This window comes from Meles meles, chromosome 6 (assembly GCF_922984935.1).
Source record: "Meles meles chromosome 6, mMelMel3.1 paternal haplotype, whole genome shotgun sequence".
Lineage (NCBI taxonomy): Eukaryota > Metazoa > Chordata > Mammalia > Carnivora > Mustelidae > Meles > Meles meles.
The window spans coordinates 1,489,563-1,507,582 of record NC_060071.1 but is presented as its reverse complement, the minus strand read 5'-3'; the positions used below and the strand labels follow the sequence as shown (position 1 = coordinate 1,507,582).

Sequence of the window (18,020 nt, the reverse complement as noted above, 5' to 3'; positions counted from 1 at the left end):
GAGGGCGGGAGGCTCGAGAGGGCGGTGGGGCCGAGTCCACCTGGCAGGATGGAGAGAGGGAGGAGGAGCCCACGAGCAGGGATGCGGAGCAGGTGGGCGCTGGGCTGCCGGGTGCATCTGGACTGGATTCTGGCCCTAGCGGGAGCCCAGTCCTATGGGTTGGGGTGAACTCTCAGCCCACAGGATGCACAGACAGACCCACACCATCTGCCCCTTGAACGCCTCCCGATCTGCACAGCCTGCTCTAGGCTCTCCCGACTCCCATCCAAGGCGGCCTCCAGTCTGTGGCTCTGGGAAGCGCAGGGCCCAGCGGCCTGATGTTCCCCCGCCCCCTCACACGTCCCCCTCTGGCCATGACGGATGCTGCGGTCCTCGGTCCTCGTGGTCCTTGCGGCTGGAGCGAAGGTTCACCCCTCAGCCTCGCGCGTTTGTCAGAGCGGGCAGTGCTGACCTCTGACGCCCACCGAAACGGAGCGGAAGAGCGGGGGCGCGCTGGGGGCTCGCGGGGTTGCCGCGGGCAGCTCCCGGCAGACTCGGCTGTCCTCACCTGCCTTACAGACTCCGTCTCCCTTCTGCCAGCAGCCCTCAGATCTGGTGGGAACGAACGGCACAAACCTTCAGGCGGATCGGCGAAACTGTTACGAAGGGTTCTCATGCAGGCTTTCCCACAGGCCGTCATATGCGGATCCTTCAGAAGCCAAGATGACGGCAGCGATGAAATGTGGCCGCCGCGGTCCCGGCTCACACACCGACGCACAGATCCTCAGCAGCCCGGTGTGGCTCCCGCCCGAGCGCTGGCCGGCTTGGGGTTTGGATGTTGTCTGCTTCCAGGACGGTGTTCGCTGCCGTGATTCAGTGTGGATTGAGGGAAACTGTAAAAGGGAGGCAGCAAGTGAGCATTCCGCAATGTGGGATCCGGAAAGTCTGTGTTTCCTTGCGTCGCCTACAACAAAACGTCCAGCTGGATGGAGACCCCTTTCCCTCTCGCAGGCAGCTCTCCTCCACACAGTCTGCGGAAGACGGGGATGAGGAGCTGGGAGGAGCTGCCCTTCTGTTTGCCCAGACGTGTCCCCCACCCCAAGCTCGACCGTGGTGCAAAGCCCTTGACTAAGAAACCAGGACATTATGAAGCAATTTCCAGATCTGGTGAGAAGGCAAGCTTAGAAAATGTGAGAAACCTTCCATTATGAACACCTACAAACGCTGGATAAAATACATTTTTTTTAAACATGTGGAGCTAAGTTTGGGAGAGAGCCAGGTGAATGTCCAGGTGCCAGAAACAGAAAAAGGATTGAAAATCACGGGGTGAGTGGGAGCGTTGGTAATGTGGCTGCTGTGGGGAAGGTGGGCAGGTGGTTCCCACTGAGTTAGGAGACGAGAGGCCTCCACCAGATGGCGAGTGGGAACATGAACGTCTGCCTGGAGCTGGGACCCCTGAAGGACTATTCTCTAACTCTGCGTGAAAATACAAAATACAGAAAAATTCTGCTCATGAGCTCAGGAAACAAGGAAGCTTGTCGGCCTCTGAGGTAAATAGAGGAAAAGATTACTCCTTGAATTGTAAAGCAGGGCAACACCTTAAATGTTTTGGGGCCAAAACTTATGTTGCCACAGGGCTCAAGAACTCTCGAGCTGAGAAATTAATATGATATTGGTTCCATGCTGGTGATACCCCCGGACGGAAGCAAGGCAAATGCGAAACTGCTCTGGACAATCCGCAGCGCCCTGCGGAGGTAAGAAGCCACATGCACTGACCCTGAGTAATAGTTCAAAAAATTTCAACGCACAAGAGAAAATATTCAACAGGGAGTGAGAGTCATCAGACACAAAATAATTAGGACCACTAGGACTTTAAGAACGTCACAAAATGGAATGGCAATCTTAAAAAAGCTATAAATATATTTTAAACAAGGAAAGATATTTTAAAATCTTTGGAAATCCAAATGGAAGAGGACATTGTGAAAAAAGAACACAGAGACCTGGAAAAGAACCAAACAGTACCCCTAGAAATATAAAAATAGTCACTGAGGGGCACCTGGGTGGCTCAGTGGTTTAAGCCTCTGCCTTTGGCTCAGGTCATGATCTCAGGGTCCTGGGATTGAGCCCCGCATTGGGCTCTCTGCTCGGTGAGGAGCCGGTTTCTCCCTCTCTCTCTGCCTGCCTCTCTGCCTACTTGTGACCTCTCTCTCTGTCAAATAAATAAATTTAAAAAAAATATATTAAAAAAATAGTCACTGAAATAAAAATCACAATATCACAAATCACAAATCAAATAACATATAGCATAAGCAATGAGAAAAACAGTGAACTGGAAGACAGATCTAAGGAAATCTATCAGCATGCAACATAGAGAAATACAAAGATTTTTAAAATGCAAAATCAGGATTAAAAGACATAAAGCACAGGAGAAATTTTAACAAATGCCTAATAAGAATTCCAGGAGAGATAAGAAAGGATGATGTAAAGTCAATGATCAAAATAACAATGTCTAGAAATGTTCACAAATTGGAAACATGAGTCCTCAAATTCAAATAGAAACTGCAAATAAGACCTATAAAAATAAATTTACCCTTAAAGAGCAAAGCACACCATATTGAAACTGAAGAATACCAGAAGCAAAGAGAAAGCCTGAAAGTGGTTGAGGCGGTCGGGAGAGGATTACCGAGAAAAGAATAAAACAAAAAACAGATGTTTCAGGAATAAAAAAAAAAAAAGGAGAGGGGACAGGGGCAACTAGATGACACAATCAGTTAAGTGTCTAACTCTTGGTTTCAGCTAAGGTCATGATCTCAGGGTCATGAGATCAAGGCCCCTATCCAGCTCTGTGCTTAGAACAGAGTTTACTTGGGATTCTCTCTCCTTTTCCCTCTACCATTCCCACTCATATTCTTGCTTTCCCTCTCTCTGAAATAAATAAATCTTAAAAAACAAACTAAAAAAAATAAAAGGGACAATTCTGTTTTATAAAGATGAGATTGTAATTTGGGGCATTTTTTAGATAAACCGAGGTCTATGTATAAAATCCACATTTTGTGTATATTCTATGAAAAGATGTCCAGAATTCTTGGTCCTTTTAGAGTTAAAAAAAGAAAAGAAAAACTAAAGGACATGGACACAAAATTCTTAAAGTGTTAAGGAAAAATGACTTACAATTCATAATCCTATCACCAGAAAAAAAAACTCCATTATTCATAAATTAAAATTAAAACTGAAGACACATTCCTTACTGTAAAAACTACAAAAGAAGCTCCTTTGGAAAAAAAAGCAAATTTAGAAAAAAGAAAGTAGTAAACAAAAAGTTAATTCTAAACACATGTCAATTGTATAAAACCAAATTAATGACTTTTTTTTAGCTAAAATGGAAGGGCAATGGTAATCACTGTTAAAACTTCTTAAGCATTACCAGGTATTCTCAGGAGTAGGAAAAGGATGTTAAGTAAATTTAGATGTTAACTCAAAAAATGTATATTAGAAAACAGTTTATGGATAACCACCAATATAACAGGAAGAAATTATAGAACTTAATGTAGAACTTCTAAACTAGTGTAGAGAAAACAGAATAAATAAAATCTCAATCAATTTATAGAAGATCAGAAATAAGAGAAATAAAGAAGAAATGAAAAACTAAGATAAGCAAAAATCACAAGATGACAGAAATATTTCCAAATACATCAAATCACAATAAATGTAAATGGGCTACAGTTAACAGTTCAAGACTGTGACTCTCATACTGTATTAAAACAAATATTGCAGTCAAATGCCACCTAGGAGAAATATACCTAAACGTGTTGTCACAGAAAGGTTGAAAGTATAAAAATAAAATAAGGCATACCAGTCAAAACCAAATCAGAATACAGCTGGCATTTGTTATAGGCAGAATGGTACACTAGTTAAAGACCATAGACTCTGGAGCCAAATTGCCCAAATTTGAATCCAAGCTCTTCCACTTACTAGCTGGGTGACTTGAGCATTATGAGTCTCTGCACCTCAGTTTCCTCAGCTGAAAATGGGGATGATAATCGTACCAATGTCACATGACTGAGTTATATGCATGAATACTGGCAAAGAGTAAGAAATCTGGCAATACAGATAAACCTCAAGATCGGCAAATCCTATTGCCTTCCAAATCTATCTCCAGTTATACAGCAAGAAAACATTCACATGGGTTTACAAGGTGGCAAAACTGCTTATTTTTTTTAAGATTTTATTTATTTATTTGACAGAGATCACAAGTAGGCAGAGAGGCAGGCAGAGAGAGAGGGAGAAGCAGACTCCCCATGGAGCAGAAAGTCCGATGTGGGACTTGATCCCAGGACCCTGGGACCATGACCTGAGCCAAAGGCAGAGGCTTTAACCTACCAGGCACCCTGGAAAAACTGCTTATTAAAAACATTTTTTAACAGTAAAGAAATACAGTGGGAAAGAGATAAACATGGGTTTATCATATCACCAATATTATTCAGCAGCTAAAGTGAATGAATTTATTTACAATAAATTTAAGGATAAACTTCAAAAACACAAAAATGCATGGAAAGGAAAGTTGCAAATGGATGTATTCTATCATTGATGTAACGAAAAAAATATTTAGATTGTTTTGGAATGTTTATATAAAAAGGATAGTATGAAAACATATATGGAAATGAAACATGCCAGGTTTGGGATGATGGTTTCCTTTGGAGAAAGAGAGGGGAGGAAGGAAGATGTGGTATAAGACAGAAAATGAAGGCCCAGCATTCTGTGCTGCCTTGACATCTGGTCAAACCAGGAGGGCCTCACAGCCTCCACACTCTGCTCCTGCAGAGAAGACTCCCTAGCCAAACAGCCCTCCTTATCAAGGGGATCAGGCACAGCTCCTACCTGTTCCTGAGTAGTAGGTGTTGGTAACTTGCCAGCCATGGAATCGTTCAAACAAGCCAATCACAACATCCCACAGGATCCAGGGATCCCTTCACTCTCTTGTCCCATAATGCCTGCCTCACATGGAGCCAAGTTCAAACCCTGTGTGCCCCATGTCCTCCTCCTCTGGGCTATGAATACATGATATATAAACTGCTGTCAATTTCAGCTGTCCAACATCAGGTGTTCAGTGCATGGCCATCCCCATAACCCTAGGGAGGGAGTCCTCCCTCTAGCAGGGTGAGGAGCAGGTGATGGAAACACAAGGAGCAGCAGGTGGAACATGAACTTTCACATACTCTTCCCTTAAAAAAAAAAAAAAAAAGCAGGGAAGCAAAATGATCAAATGTGAACTCCCAAGAGATGGATATCTCTTGGGTTATGTTCAGTCCTTTTATTCACTTTTAAAAAGATGTACTAATTAAAAGGTAAAGTACATTTTAAAAACTGGAAAAACAAGTTTCCACTTAGGCCTATCAAAAGGGAGGCAAGAGAAAAGAACAAAAATTTAAGTAGGCTCCACACCTATAGTGTAGTACCCAGTGTGGGGCTTGAACTCATGACCCTGAGATCAAGACCTGAGCTGAGATCAAGAGTCAGAGACTCAATCGACTGAGCCTCCCAGGCGCCCCCCCCCAAAATTCTTATAAACGAGGCTGTCAAGATGAGTAAATAAGAAAATTGAGAAGACGGTGTTTTGCTTGTTGTTCATGCTTCATTGTCTTTGCATTTCTGCGGTGAGAGGTCCTGTGTGCTGGAGGGAACCCTGTCAAGTTATTTGCTCTGAGATACTTAGTGAAGTGTTCGGGTAAAATGTCAATCTATCTGGATAGCCAAATACTAAAACTGGCTGCAGAGCTCCTGCATTTACAATGTGATGGCTAACTCACTAGAGATAAGAAAGACAAGCAGCAGACGGGACTGCACTGATGAGGGTAGCCTTTCGAGTCGGTGAGAAAACAACGGTTTATTCTGCAGAACATAAATGCATCAACAGTTAAATATTATGGGAACGACTGGTTAACCAGTTGGTGAAAAATTAAATTAGCTCTCAGTCCTTGCCATACCCAAAAGGAAATTACAGATGAAATTAAAAGAAGGAAATTTGAGTCAGGATTTAGATAATGTGAGGTCGTGTAAGCATCGTACATACAAGATTCCAGAAAGTGCAGAAATTGAAATCATGCAGAAGGGGCGCCTGGGTGGCTCAGTGGGTTAAGCCTCTGCCTTCGGCTCGGGTCATGATCCTGGGGTGGGGGGATCAAGCCCCTCATCGGGCTCTCTGCTCAGCAAGGAGCCTGCTTCCTCCGCTCTCGCTGCCTGTTTCTCTACCTACTGTGATCTCTGTCTGTCAAATAAATAAATAAAATCTTTAAAAAAAAAAGAAGAAGAAGAAGAAATCATGGAGAAAAAGACTGATCAGCTGGGATAAACGGAAATTACTTTCTTACGACACCAATAAAGGTCACAAAAATTGGGGAAAAAAACGGAATGCAGAACCTTTTAGCATCTTACTGAAAGCTCTGAATACTAATAGGAAAGAAGGAACAGCCCCCAAAATAGCGAATTTACAAAAAAAGAAAGGCAAAGAAAATAGTGCACATCATAATTAGTAAAGCAAACTAAAACAGCAATTCGACTAACTTATAATTCATAAATCTCAAGAAAGTATCTAAAGTGATATTTTCTTTATGAGGTGCAGAAGCAGTATAAGGCATGGGATTTTTGCTTGCTGGGTTGGTAATGGTTAAGAAGGCTGGTACCGCTATCAAGGGAGGGGGTCGATGGTGGGAAGGAAGGCACCCCCATGTATCTATCACCGGAGAGGTACACACCTGTGTCACTGTTACAGGAAGTAATCAGCAGTAAAATTTAAAATAAAACTTAGCACCTAAAATGAAAATACACCTAATTTTATTTTTTTAAGATTTTATTTATTTATTTATTTGACAGAGATCACAAGCAGGCAGAGAGGCAGGCAGAGAGAAAGGGGGAAACAGGCTCCCCGCTGAGCAGAGAACCCGATGCAGGGCTCCGTCCCAGGACCCTGGGACCATGACCTGAGCCTAAGGCAGAGGCTTTAACCCACTGAGCCACCCAGGTGCACCTATACCTAATTTTAAATTTAAAAAATCCACACTCCTAAGTACATCTCCAAAGGAAATCATTGGATAAGTATAAAAAGAAAAAAAAATGCTACAAATATTTTCTCTTCAATGTTGCTTATAAGAAGAAACTTTCACCAATAAACTTTGTATCCAACTGGTCATGTAAGATTACAGTGCATCAGTATGCTGAAATACCATGCAGCCATGAACAAATCATGTTGCAAACATTTATTATTGACACATTTAATGTTAATGGCATATCTGTAAGTTAAAAAGCATGCTACTAAATGACAAATTGTAATGCGATTATAAAATTGTCTCTATATAATATCTTCTACATACCAAAACTAGTAATAATCGTCCCTGGGTGTTTTTTTCCTCCTTGTTTCAGGTCTGTGTTACTTAAATGTTCTGAATATCTCATTTTCTAATGAAAAATAAAGAGGAAAAGATATACAGGCAGATTCCAGAAATGTAAATCGGGGAGTAATTTATCACCTCTGATCTTTGGCTTTCTCGTCTGGAAAAGGAAGGTATCACTTCCTCCTCCTGGGATCCTCACTAAGAGGCTCAAATGAGACATTCATTTTTTTCATTCAAAAGATACTAATTTTGTAACTGGCACATACTAGGTACTATTTTAACAGGTAGAAATACAGCAGGATATAGAGCAGATTAAAACAAAACAAGAGGGGCGCCTGAGTGGCTCAGTGGGTTAAAGCCTCTGCCTTCAGCTCAGGTCATGATCTCAGGGTCCTGGGATCGAACTCCGCATCAGGCTCTCTGCTCGGCAGGAAGCCTGCTTCCTCCTCTCTCTCTGCCTGCCTCTCTGCCTACTTGTGATCTCTGTCAAATGAATAAATAAAATCTTTGAAAAAGAGAAAAAAAAGAAAAGACAAAAAGGAAAAAAAGAAAATGAGAAAAGAAGAAAAAACAAAAAAATAAAAAAATAATAAATAAAACAAAACAAGAATACCCTAGTAAGCTTATATCCTAGGTGGGGAGATAGATAATAAGCAGAATAAATGTAGAATGTGTAGTATAGTAGAAGTAGAAAGCATTATGGAGGGAAAGAGAAGACAGAGAGAACAGGGTAGATGGGGGTTGCAATTTTATTTTATTTTTTTTTAAAGATTTTATTTATTTACTTGACAGAGAAATCACAAGAGAGGAGGCAGAGAGAGAGGAAGGGAAGCAGGCTCTTCGCTGAGCAGAGAGCCCGATGTGGGACTCGATCCCAGGACCCTGAGATCATGACCTGAGCTGAAGGCAGCGGCTTAACCCACTGAGCCACCTAGGCGGGAGGTTGCAATTTTAAAAAGATGGTCAGAGAAGTCCTCAGAGGAAAGACTGCATTTGAAGGACGTCCCCAGATATGTATGAAACAAATCATGTGCCTACTTTCTTTCCATGAGGTGGAAAGCAAGTGTCCAAGGTGGAGGAAACAGCCCGTGCAAAGGCCCTGGGGCAGAAGCATGAGTGGCATGTTTGGCTGGCCACGGAGGCACTTTATAAAATATGGTGTGCAAAGAAATATGTATTACTGTATTATCTCTGATACAACATTTTGCTTCAAAAAAATTATTATTTTCTTTATCAAAATGTCTCCAAAAGATAGCTTCCTAATGCTCAGGCATCATTCATGTCTCATTTTAGGGCAAAAAATTAATAATGAGTAGGAAGTCCCTTATCTTCCCTTCTCTTCTCCTGAAATCATCCCCACACCAGCCTCCTCCCTTTGACCATCCAAGGAGAGGTGAGGCCCTGGACCAGATGACTTCTGTGTTTCGTTTTAATTTGAGTTAACTATTTGTTTCCAGCCCAGCAATAACTCTAAACGCACATCCCCGATCCTGTGTGTGGCCTCCTGACAGCCGGGTCAAGCTCTGCAGTTCCTGAGCCTGAGTGCTCTGGCGATAATGTTGAACTTTTGCCGCTGTGTTTCCCAAACTGGGCTCCATGGGTTCAGCCATTTCAAGAGCGCAGAGCTCTAGGATTTGAGAAATGCCGACCGAGGTGACCATCGGTGCAGACCCTTCAGAAGGCAGATCAAGCTCTGCCTCCGGGTCGGCCTCCCTGCACTTCTGGGGCGGACACAGATCATCTCAGACGTCGTCCCGGATCAGCTTCCCCTGCAGCTGTGACATCACCACAAGCACAGTGGCTTGACGCCGCCCCAATCTGCCATCTGAGAGAGGAGACAAGTCCCCAGCGGGCCACATGGGGCTGAAACCCAGGTATCGGCGGGGCGGCGTACCTCCCGGCGCTCTAGGGATGAATCCCTTTCCTTGCCCTCTTCCTGGTTCCTGCACACACTTTCCTCAACTCTCAGCCCCTTCCTCCATCTCCAAAGCCACCAGTTCCGAGGCTCCCAGCCCAGCGTCTGTGGCTACGGCTCCCTCTGCAAGTCATCTGCCTTCTCCTCCCCATTTACAGGCTGTTGTGATGACCCCTGGCAACCCAGACAGCCGGGATGACCCCCTTCCCGAGGTCTTTAACTTCCTCACGTCTGCAAAGCCCCCTCTGCCGTGTGACATGATGTGGTCAGGGGGCCTGGGGGGCTGGCCTGTGGGCAGCTTCGGGGTTCTTCCTTACGGGGCCTCCCACCAGGGCCTGGAGCAGCAGACCGAAACCCCGGCCACCCCGGCACGTGGAGGGAGGGAAGGCTCACCCCTCCACTTGCTCACACGTGCAGCAGACGTCCCTGGAAGCCTGCCATCCTTCTCCAAAGGCGAGTGCTTTGCCCCAGTTGATAAAAATCCAACCTAAAATAGAGAGGGAACCTCTGCCGGCAGGCGCACGAGGGGAATGAGGCCACTGCTGGTGGGGGACTGAGGGCTCCCCGGGGCCGGAAACACCCTGAAATCCCGGAATCGGGGCCGGCCACACGCCTCGTCCCTCTCCCGTTCCAGGAGCTCACGGCACCCCTGCCCCGAGCCAGTGGGCGTGGTGGCCCCCCGAGAGAAGGCAGCCTCTCCCCCTTCCCTAGGGGCCCAGGGGCCGGACAGAAGTCGCGGCCAGGGTGAAGGCAGCCCTGCGGGGATTCGCGGAAGGCTCTTCCCACCCCCCGCTCCACGGCCGCCGCAGCCACGGCCGCCGCAGCCCCTGCACCTTCCCTGTCCGTGCGATGTGGCTGCAGGAAACATTCTGTGACTTGCAGTGTTGGCTCAGTTCTCCGTGCCCCCTCCTCACGCGACTGGCCACGGCACTTGTAAATGTGGGGTGAACCCAGGCTTGGTTCTCAGTCCCGACGCTCCGACAGGGCAAAGCCGGGAAGTCCGTATTCATGAAGATCCCAGGGGGCTCTGGGATGGTGGGCAGCTGCTTGGGAATCCTGGACAAGTTGCACCTCGGTGCCGCTGACCCGTGGATCTTTAAATAATACCCGACTGGCGCATGTGCTTCTCGAGGAGGGCTTTTCTACCCTGGCGTGCAGAACACGGGTCTCTCCCTCAGCCTGGACCTGACGATCTTTCCAGTGGCCGCGCCACGCAGTAGCCTCAGACCGAGCTTGTGGGGGGACCGAATCGTGATGCTTTCTTCCTGTGGCCGCCGGAGAGTCAGGCCTTCCGCATCCCCACAGAGAACCTTGTGAGTTACGTGCCGGGCCGTTCAGTCCCTCCCTCACCCGACAGTGGGCACCGATCTACCCAGACCATGCCAGATGCCTTGCCAGTCCCAGGGCAACATGGTGAGGGATGCTGTCCCGCCCCTCCAGGGTCTCCCAACCCAGCGGGAGAAGCAGACCGGCAGAAGGGCCATAGCGATGGGGACAGAGAGGAACGGCTCACAGCCCACTGCCCACACCCATTCTTTGTGCCCACCCGGCCCGCTGTCCGCCCACTGTCCCCTCACTGTCCACCACACCCCCCCACTGCCCCTGTCCCTCACACAGAGGAATGACTTCCCACTTCCCTCAGCTCCACACGCCGCCCGAGCCCGGTATCTCCTGGTCGCTTCTCAGCGCTGCTGAGGCCCCGCAGGCTTCCATGAGGGCCCCTAGTCCTCGCAGGAGTCCTCCCCAGTCCCTGCTGCCCTGCTGACCTTCTCGGCTTGTTTTCTCAGCTGTTTGCTGAAGTCTCATCAAGTAACCAAAATCCTTGCATGTGTAGCTTCCTGCAGAAAACCTTCTTTTCTCGAAATCCTGATGTTCACAGAGGCGCCATGGGGCCGTCCCTGCCCGTCAGCCATGGGGGGTCACAAGGGCCCCCAGCACAGAACGGGAGTGGCAGGAGGGGAGGACGCAGCAGACGGGACACCCACAGAGGCAACGTGGATGTCGGCGGGCTCAGAGCTGTCCCCACTATCCCACCAGGGGAGAAGGCTGTCATGAAAGCTTTCATGGGAGGGCGTGCACGAGCGAACCCCAGAAAAATCGCACAGTGAGCACGGTCACCGCACACGCTCTCGGGCTGGCGTTCAGTGAGGCGCGTGCACGCACGTGTAGCCCACCTGGCGGGCAGCTTCCCACCCTGGATGAGGAAGGACACATCAGGCCACAGCCACATGACACCGGCCGTTCAGCTCATCCCACAGACCCCCCTTCACGCTAATTCCAATGTCACGACAGAGCTTCCCTTTATTACCTGGCCTCTAACCTCCCTGATCGGTGAACACATTAATCAGACTCACTTTCTTCCCCCTGAACCATGAAACCAGCATGTCATGGCTTAAGTCCCGGCCTTTTGGTCATGACGGGTCCTTCTCTGAAAGAACAACGTGGGTGAGCCACCAAGTGCACTCTCCAACCAGCTCACAACGAGCACGTCCTCAGCGCGGTCCACACCCCGGGGCTGTTCCCATAAAACGCCATCTCAGCAACCGCCTTCCCCTCGACGGGTTCTGATCCAAAGGCAGCGTCAGCCCAAGGCCGTCACCTGTCAGGACAGGTCAGGTTCTGCTGCAGCGACAAACAGTCCCCAGACTCCAGTGGCTCAAAACCCCAATGGTTGACTTCTCCAGGCCACAAGTAGCCACGGTGAGTAAGCTGGGGTCTGTGCTCCCGGTCGTCTCTGATCGGGGACTCAGACTGAGGGGGCAGCCACCTCCCAGAGCTCTCCCTGTCACTGGAGCAGAGGGAAAGGGGGAAAAGGGTCAGCTGCCTTCCACACCTTAAAGGGGGCCCAACCTTGTAATTAGACGGTTGGCACTTTGGGTCTCAGCCCCAGTCTCCAGGGAGGGGACAGTGACTGGAGCTTGAGTCAATGACCCACGACTTAGCCAATCGTGACTCTGTAACGAAGGCTCCGCACAACCCCAAGAGCAGAGCTCCCTGCCCTTCTTCGGAGAGCTTTCATGTGTGAGGAACCAGGACGTGAGCCCTGAGGCTGTAGGATCCTATGGCGCCTCGAGCAGCTGCCGTCAGGAGGGACCACGTGTGTTCGTGTGCAGGACCCCACCCTGACGCTGGAACTCGAAAAAGCCTTCTTAGCAGCTCCGACTACAGGAAAGGTTTTCTTACAACGCCCCATGCGGTGTCCTAGACACCGGAGACAGCAACGAATAAATCCAAGTCCCCCTCACGATTCACATGGTGGCGGATCCCAGCCATCCATCAGTCACGGATCCGTCAAAATAGCTCCCCAGTTGCCCTTCCGTCCAACAAGCACCCACGAAGCAGCCGCTCACCCGCTGGGCGCAGGGTAGACCCGGGAAATTTAGGGCTTGCAACGGTTAGGGTCCTCTGGGGCTCACGTGCTGGGGACACGGCCGGCCATCCGGAAGGAGCGGGAGCCAGGGAAACATTTACACACAGGACGGAATCACCACAGTGTCTGCTTCCAACACTCGGGAGAAGACATGCCATGTTCTAGAGAGAAGCCTTTCGGGACCCTCCAAGTGTGTTCTGGGGTTCCAGAAGGGCACTCTGGAGTCAGGCTGGGAGGGAGCCGCCGGCGGGTGGTTCCCGCTCTTTAATCTGTTCCATATACTTAACAGTCATATAAGATTCAATTTTGAAAGAGAAACAGAGGGGGACGTCAATGATCTGGTCTGGTGCGCCCTCCTTTCCGACACAGGAAAACAGGCGAGCAGGGGAGTGAAGGAGCTGCCCAAGGTCATTCGAGGAGTGAGAAGCGGCCCCAGTAGAGTCTGGCCCTGGCTGCCTCGGTACGTCTCTAAACTCTGTAACGCTGTTCCTCTTCTTTCCCTTTCTTTCTCTTTAATTCAGTGGACACTGAGTCGGCAGGTAAGCTCCCCAAACCGCGATCCAAATGTCAGTGGGAAAAGCTAATCCGTGGGGCTTTAGCAACAGATTTGTGGAGGAATCTGGAAGCTTCCCCCAGCTAGTTTGAGAATGCCCATCACCCCCTGGCTAGAGCGGGGAGCAGGGCCCTTCCCTCCCCCACCCCTGCCACCCCGCAGGCGCCTGCCCTGCAGGCACAGAGCTCTCGCTTCAACACTGGTCTCCACTTCACATTTGTCAAGATTCGAGACAGGGCTGATGCGGGGACCCCTGAACCCCCAGACCAGTCCTGTGTGCTGTGAGTCGAGACCGGACAGACGGCCTGGCCTCGATGGAGCCTCGCCCTCAGAGGGAGCATCAGGGAGTTAATAAATCCAAAGGCTTTTAGAAGCTGCGAAGTCTCATCAGTGTTGCCTCTAGGGCCGCCACGGAACGAAGACGTTATGTATGTTAAACTCAGAAAGAACATCCCGCCAACAAAGAACGCTTTGTCTGTCCTGCCAGCATTAAGTGCTCTACAACTCGTCCTCCCCAAATCATCAGAAATGCAAATAAACTGTCTGATCTCGTCTTTCCCTGTCAACTGATGTGTATTTTCATAAAGTCCCCGATCTTTACAAGCCTCAGACACACGCGGTAAAAATCAGACTATTTACCAGACAGCTAAGGCTTTCCCTCCAGGCTCCAGGAAGCCGTGAAGAATCTGTAAGTTTGCTCCTGCCTCCACCCTCCTCTGCTACACAAGAAGGAAGCCCATTAAGGGGGTCGTGCAAGTCCCTCTACAGCGCTAGGAGCCCGAGGCTCTCTTCCTGTCTTCTCGCACTTCCGGGGCGCTCAGAACACTGCGGCCAGGCTCGCAAGGAGCCCGGGGCCCAGAGCTCATTCCAAAAGCCATCTGTGGCCACAGTCGTGGTCGGCTCCCACCCGCAGGGCAGGCCCGGTGGATTCCAGAAAGGGAGGAAGGGCCGTTTACGGACGCTCTCCATCCAGACAGGGGACGGCAGCGGCTTGTTTGTGGGAGGAAGGGGAGCCTCAGGGCCCCAGGAGCTGCAGTCAGGCTCGTGGCAAGTCTTCACAGGGCACCTAAAGTCACAGCAGAAGCTCCAGGTCACAGCCCCGGGGGCGGCAGCAGACACTCGGCCCCCTCCTGATGAAATCACCCCATCGGCAAGGGAAATGGGCTGAAAGCTCTTTAAGACAGACCCCTATTGTTTACAGCGGAGACTCTGGCTTTCTCCCTCGGCTTCGGTCTGCACCGAACGTGTGCACGGCCGTTGAGCAGCTACACTCTTCCCCGGAGCATCGCTGACCGAGCGCGGTCACGGTCAAGCTTCTACGGGAAGCTCCGGGCCCCCCGGGGAGCAGACAGATGATTACTCCGGCTGGATTGGATCCGCGGGGGACACTCGCAGTCCTCGCTCCGGCACGGATGGAGGAGCGTCTGCACATGCACGGATCAGATGGTGTGTGAGGGCGCCCGCCCGGCAGGCCTGGCTCCTGTGCTTTCTGGCAGGTGAAGTTGAACCTCTCATCTCCCAGGGAGGAACAACGATCCCTTTCCACCTCTACGTGACTGTTAACATCAATGTAAGAGTCGCGTGGCCGGGCTGGTCCACCTGGGGCTTGTCCGGCTTTCCGTCTTACTTTGCGCCTCTGATGTGTCAGGCTTTTTTGCACACCCAGCTCACATATTTAACCCTCCAGATGTCGTTTTCCAGAAGAGAATTTTCAGCCGCGAAAACTTGCCCCAAACTGCACGGTCCCTTCCCGGATCCCTGACCTCACCGTCAGGTTTGGCGAAGCCCCGCAGCCCCCACCCCCACCCCAACACCTTTTCCACCGAGCCCAGGGCGCCGTGCCAAGGGCCCCGAGGCCCGCAGAGCTGGGAGCCCCGCCCAGGAAGGGGGCGCGACCCCCCGCCCCGTCTGCCCCCAGCGCGTGGCGGCCCCACGGGAGGCACTCGCGGACCCGCGTCGCCCGGACACACACCCGCTCGCGTGCGCCCCCGCCCCGCGCGTCCGGGCTCTCCGAAGTTACCTCCGAGGCCCCGGCGGGGCTTCCTCTGCTCTCCCGCGGCGCTGCGCTCGGCCTCCAACGCCGAGCCTCGGGAAGGTTCCGAGCCCCCGGCCGGGCTCCCGGGGCAGCAAGGGGTCCGCGCCCGGGGCCGGGGCGGCTGCAGCTCCCGCCACCCGGCCCGGGGGTCCGCCCTCAGCCTCGCGGCGCCCACCGGGCTGCGGGCGGGGCCGGGGCGGGCGCGCCGCGGCCGGGGAGGGCGCGCGGGTTGCACCCGGGCAGGGGGCGGCCGGCTCGGGCTCGCATGGCCTCGGGCGGCCCCGGCCGCGGTCTTTTGTCTCGGCCGGCGCGCAGCGTCACGGGCTGGGGGCAGAGAGCCGCGCGGGCCGGGCAGCCGGCGGCGGAGAGCCGGGCTCGCGGCTCACGGTCGCCCGCCCCGGGCGCGCAGCAGGCGGGGCGCACGGGCGGGGACTGCGCGCACCCCGGGGACGGAGGGGCGGGCCCGGGCAGGGGCGCGGCTGGAAGCTGCGGCGAGCGAGAGCGGGCGTGGGGGCGCAGCCACAGCTCGGGGACGGCGACGTCGCTCGGTCCCGGATCGCGGCTGCGGCGCCGGGGGAGAGCGAGCCGAGGCTGCGCGCTGGAGGCGGCCCGGCGGCGGGAGCCGCCAGCGGGGTTCGCATCTGCCGGCTCCCCGGAGCTGAAGGTGATTGCGGCCCCCAGTGGCCGAGCCGGGGCGAACAGTGTCCTAGCCTCTCCTCCGGGTGCACTGGGCTCGCCCTCTCCGGGCCTCCGGCTCCGCAGTCTTGGCAAGGCCCGGGCAAAGTGGTCCCTTCGCTCATTGATTTTCCCTCTTGGCGGGTCTCAGCTTACTTGGTACCCAGACTGGAGACTGGAGGTCATGTGACCACCCCCTCCCCAAACACGCGCAAACACACACGCATGCACACACTCACACACACCCCAAGCCCCACGAAACCCGTGCGGGTTTGCAAGAGTCATACTGGGCACATGGATCAGCGCTGTCGGCCTTTGGCAAGTCACCCTGCCGTGCTGCAGTCAGCGGGGCTGAGACACCGTCTACACAGACCTGTCTCTGCGGCCAGGCAGGCTCCCTCTTACAGCGTTCTGGGTCCCCTTGGCGAGAACAGCACAAGAAAGTCGTCATTGCAGACACATGGAATCCCTTTTCGAAAGGAATGCAAGCCCCCCCCCACCCCCACCAGGTCTCGGTACCTCCGCAGGTCGGGGGCCTCTCCCGGGCCAGAGTCAGTGGATCTCCCTGGAGCACAGCCAAGATGCCCCTGTGGTATTTGCTGCCTGTGGTCTGAGCCACAGCCCCAGGGGGCTGCAGAGGGGAGGCGGGTGTGTGCGGCGGGAGGTGGGGTCCCAGAGCTCTGTCCCAGCCTCCCTCCCTGGCGGCCTGGATGCGGGCGGCCCCACCGCTCGGAAAAAGAGCCTGCTAAGAACCGGATACTTAAAATCCTGCCTGACCCCGGTGCTGTGTGTGGACAGCTTGATTTTTCCCAGTGCTCGTCTCTGCTTGAGTTGTTAAATGCATTTGCCTTCAGTATCTTTTTACCAGGCAGGTGCAAACCCAGACTGCGGAGGACACAAAAGGACTGGACCGTGGAGATGGGAGTCAGTTGTGTGCCCTTCCTTCCCCCTCGCTCAGGGACTCACAATTCCTGAATGGCACGGCCTCTGTCTTTAGTCTGGTTGTGGTTTGTGACAAAGAAAGGCATAACCCCAAAGAATAAAAGGGTCAAGGTGAGGAGTCTGGTGGTAGCTGGAGAGATCTGAAGCCCCCCAGGGACCCCCGACCCTTTGCCCTCAGAGCACAGGTTATTTGAGACTTCGGCAACAGCAGATGGATTTCTCCCCAAAATGAGCACGGTGGCAGCCTGCGGAGCAGTCAGACCGGAAGTCGTGGGGCGTCTGCCTTCCCCGAGCTCTAAGTTGTACTTCCTTACTCTCCCTATGGTTTCTCCACCAAGTGCCAGCACAGAGGTCCTAGGAGGAAAAACTGAGCTTCCCAAAGCTCAGAATGACCCCAGATCTGCTCTTTCCCTCTTAGTTCAGCTGAGGCCGTCAGAAGGTTATTTAATTTTTTCTTCTGAGAATCCGTTTTGGTAAACAATGTTTTAAATTTAAAACCGCATAAAACAAACATGCAGAGTACAGGCCTCTGATGCTAAAATCACGGGGTTCTGGCCAGAAGTTTCCTCTTGGTGGTCAGAGTCCCAAAGAACTCAACGTATGTGCCTCCCAGGTTCTGACTCCTGGTTTCCCTCAGCCTGTCCCAGGAGCCCTCCTCAAAGCCTTGGGACAAACTCCTCCCACTTTCTGTGTGGCTACTCCCCGTCCCCAGGAGAGATACGGGTGCCGGTGTCCTTCTCTGGGAAGTGGCAGTCCTCCTGGGACTCTCTTGACTTTTCTGCACTCTTGAGGATGTCGTTGGACCCGCCCCATCCTGGCCCCCCGGGACAGAGTCTGCACCCTCCAGAGTCACTTCCCTCCCCCAAAGTGCCGTCAGATCATGCTCAGTGATCTACGCACCCAACACAGAAAGATTGGGGGGAAGTGATTGAAATTCGTGGATTATACTCCCAGGATAAGCTAAGTTTTTTGTTGGTGGTGGTTTTTTGTTTTTGTTTTTCGGTCTAGAGAACAGGAGACAGAGGAGAAGGTGGAAGACGGAGCACCAGACGGGGAAGGCAGGAACAGAAGCAGCCCCCAGACCCCCGTTCTACGGCGTCCTTCCCAGACCCCCACATCCCACCTCGTAATGCCATCCATAAACGGGACAGGACCCAGGGCAG

The 18,020-nt window shown here is 51.8% G+C and overlaps 1 protein-coding gene across 5 annotated transcripts in view; it reads right to left on the bottom strand.

Annotated features, from left to right (window-relative positions):
* The window catches only part of MINAR1 (membrane integral NOTCH2 associated receptor 1), a 29,494-nt gene extending 14,130 nt beyond the window's left edge, over positions 1-15,364 (bottom strand). For 3 of the 5 annotated variants that reach the window (XM_046010230.1, XM_046010234.1, XM_046010237.1), the window contains exons 1-2: positions 15,226-15,364; positions 616-872 (exon numbers count right to left, since the gene is read on the bottom strand). The gene's annotated coding sequence lies outside the window, so the exon portion shown is untranslated. Of the gene's footprint in view, positions 1-547; positions 589-615; positions 873-15,225 lie in introns of those variants that run through there. The other 2 variants (XM_046010231.1, XM_046010235.1) reach the window with 2 other exon arrangements.
* Between the last annotated feature and the right edge of the window lie 2,656 nt (positions 15,365-18,020).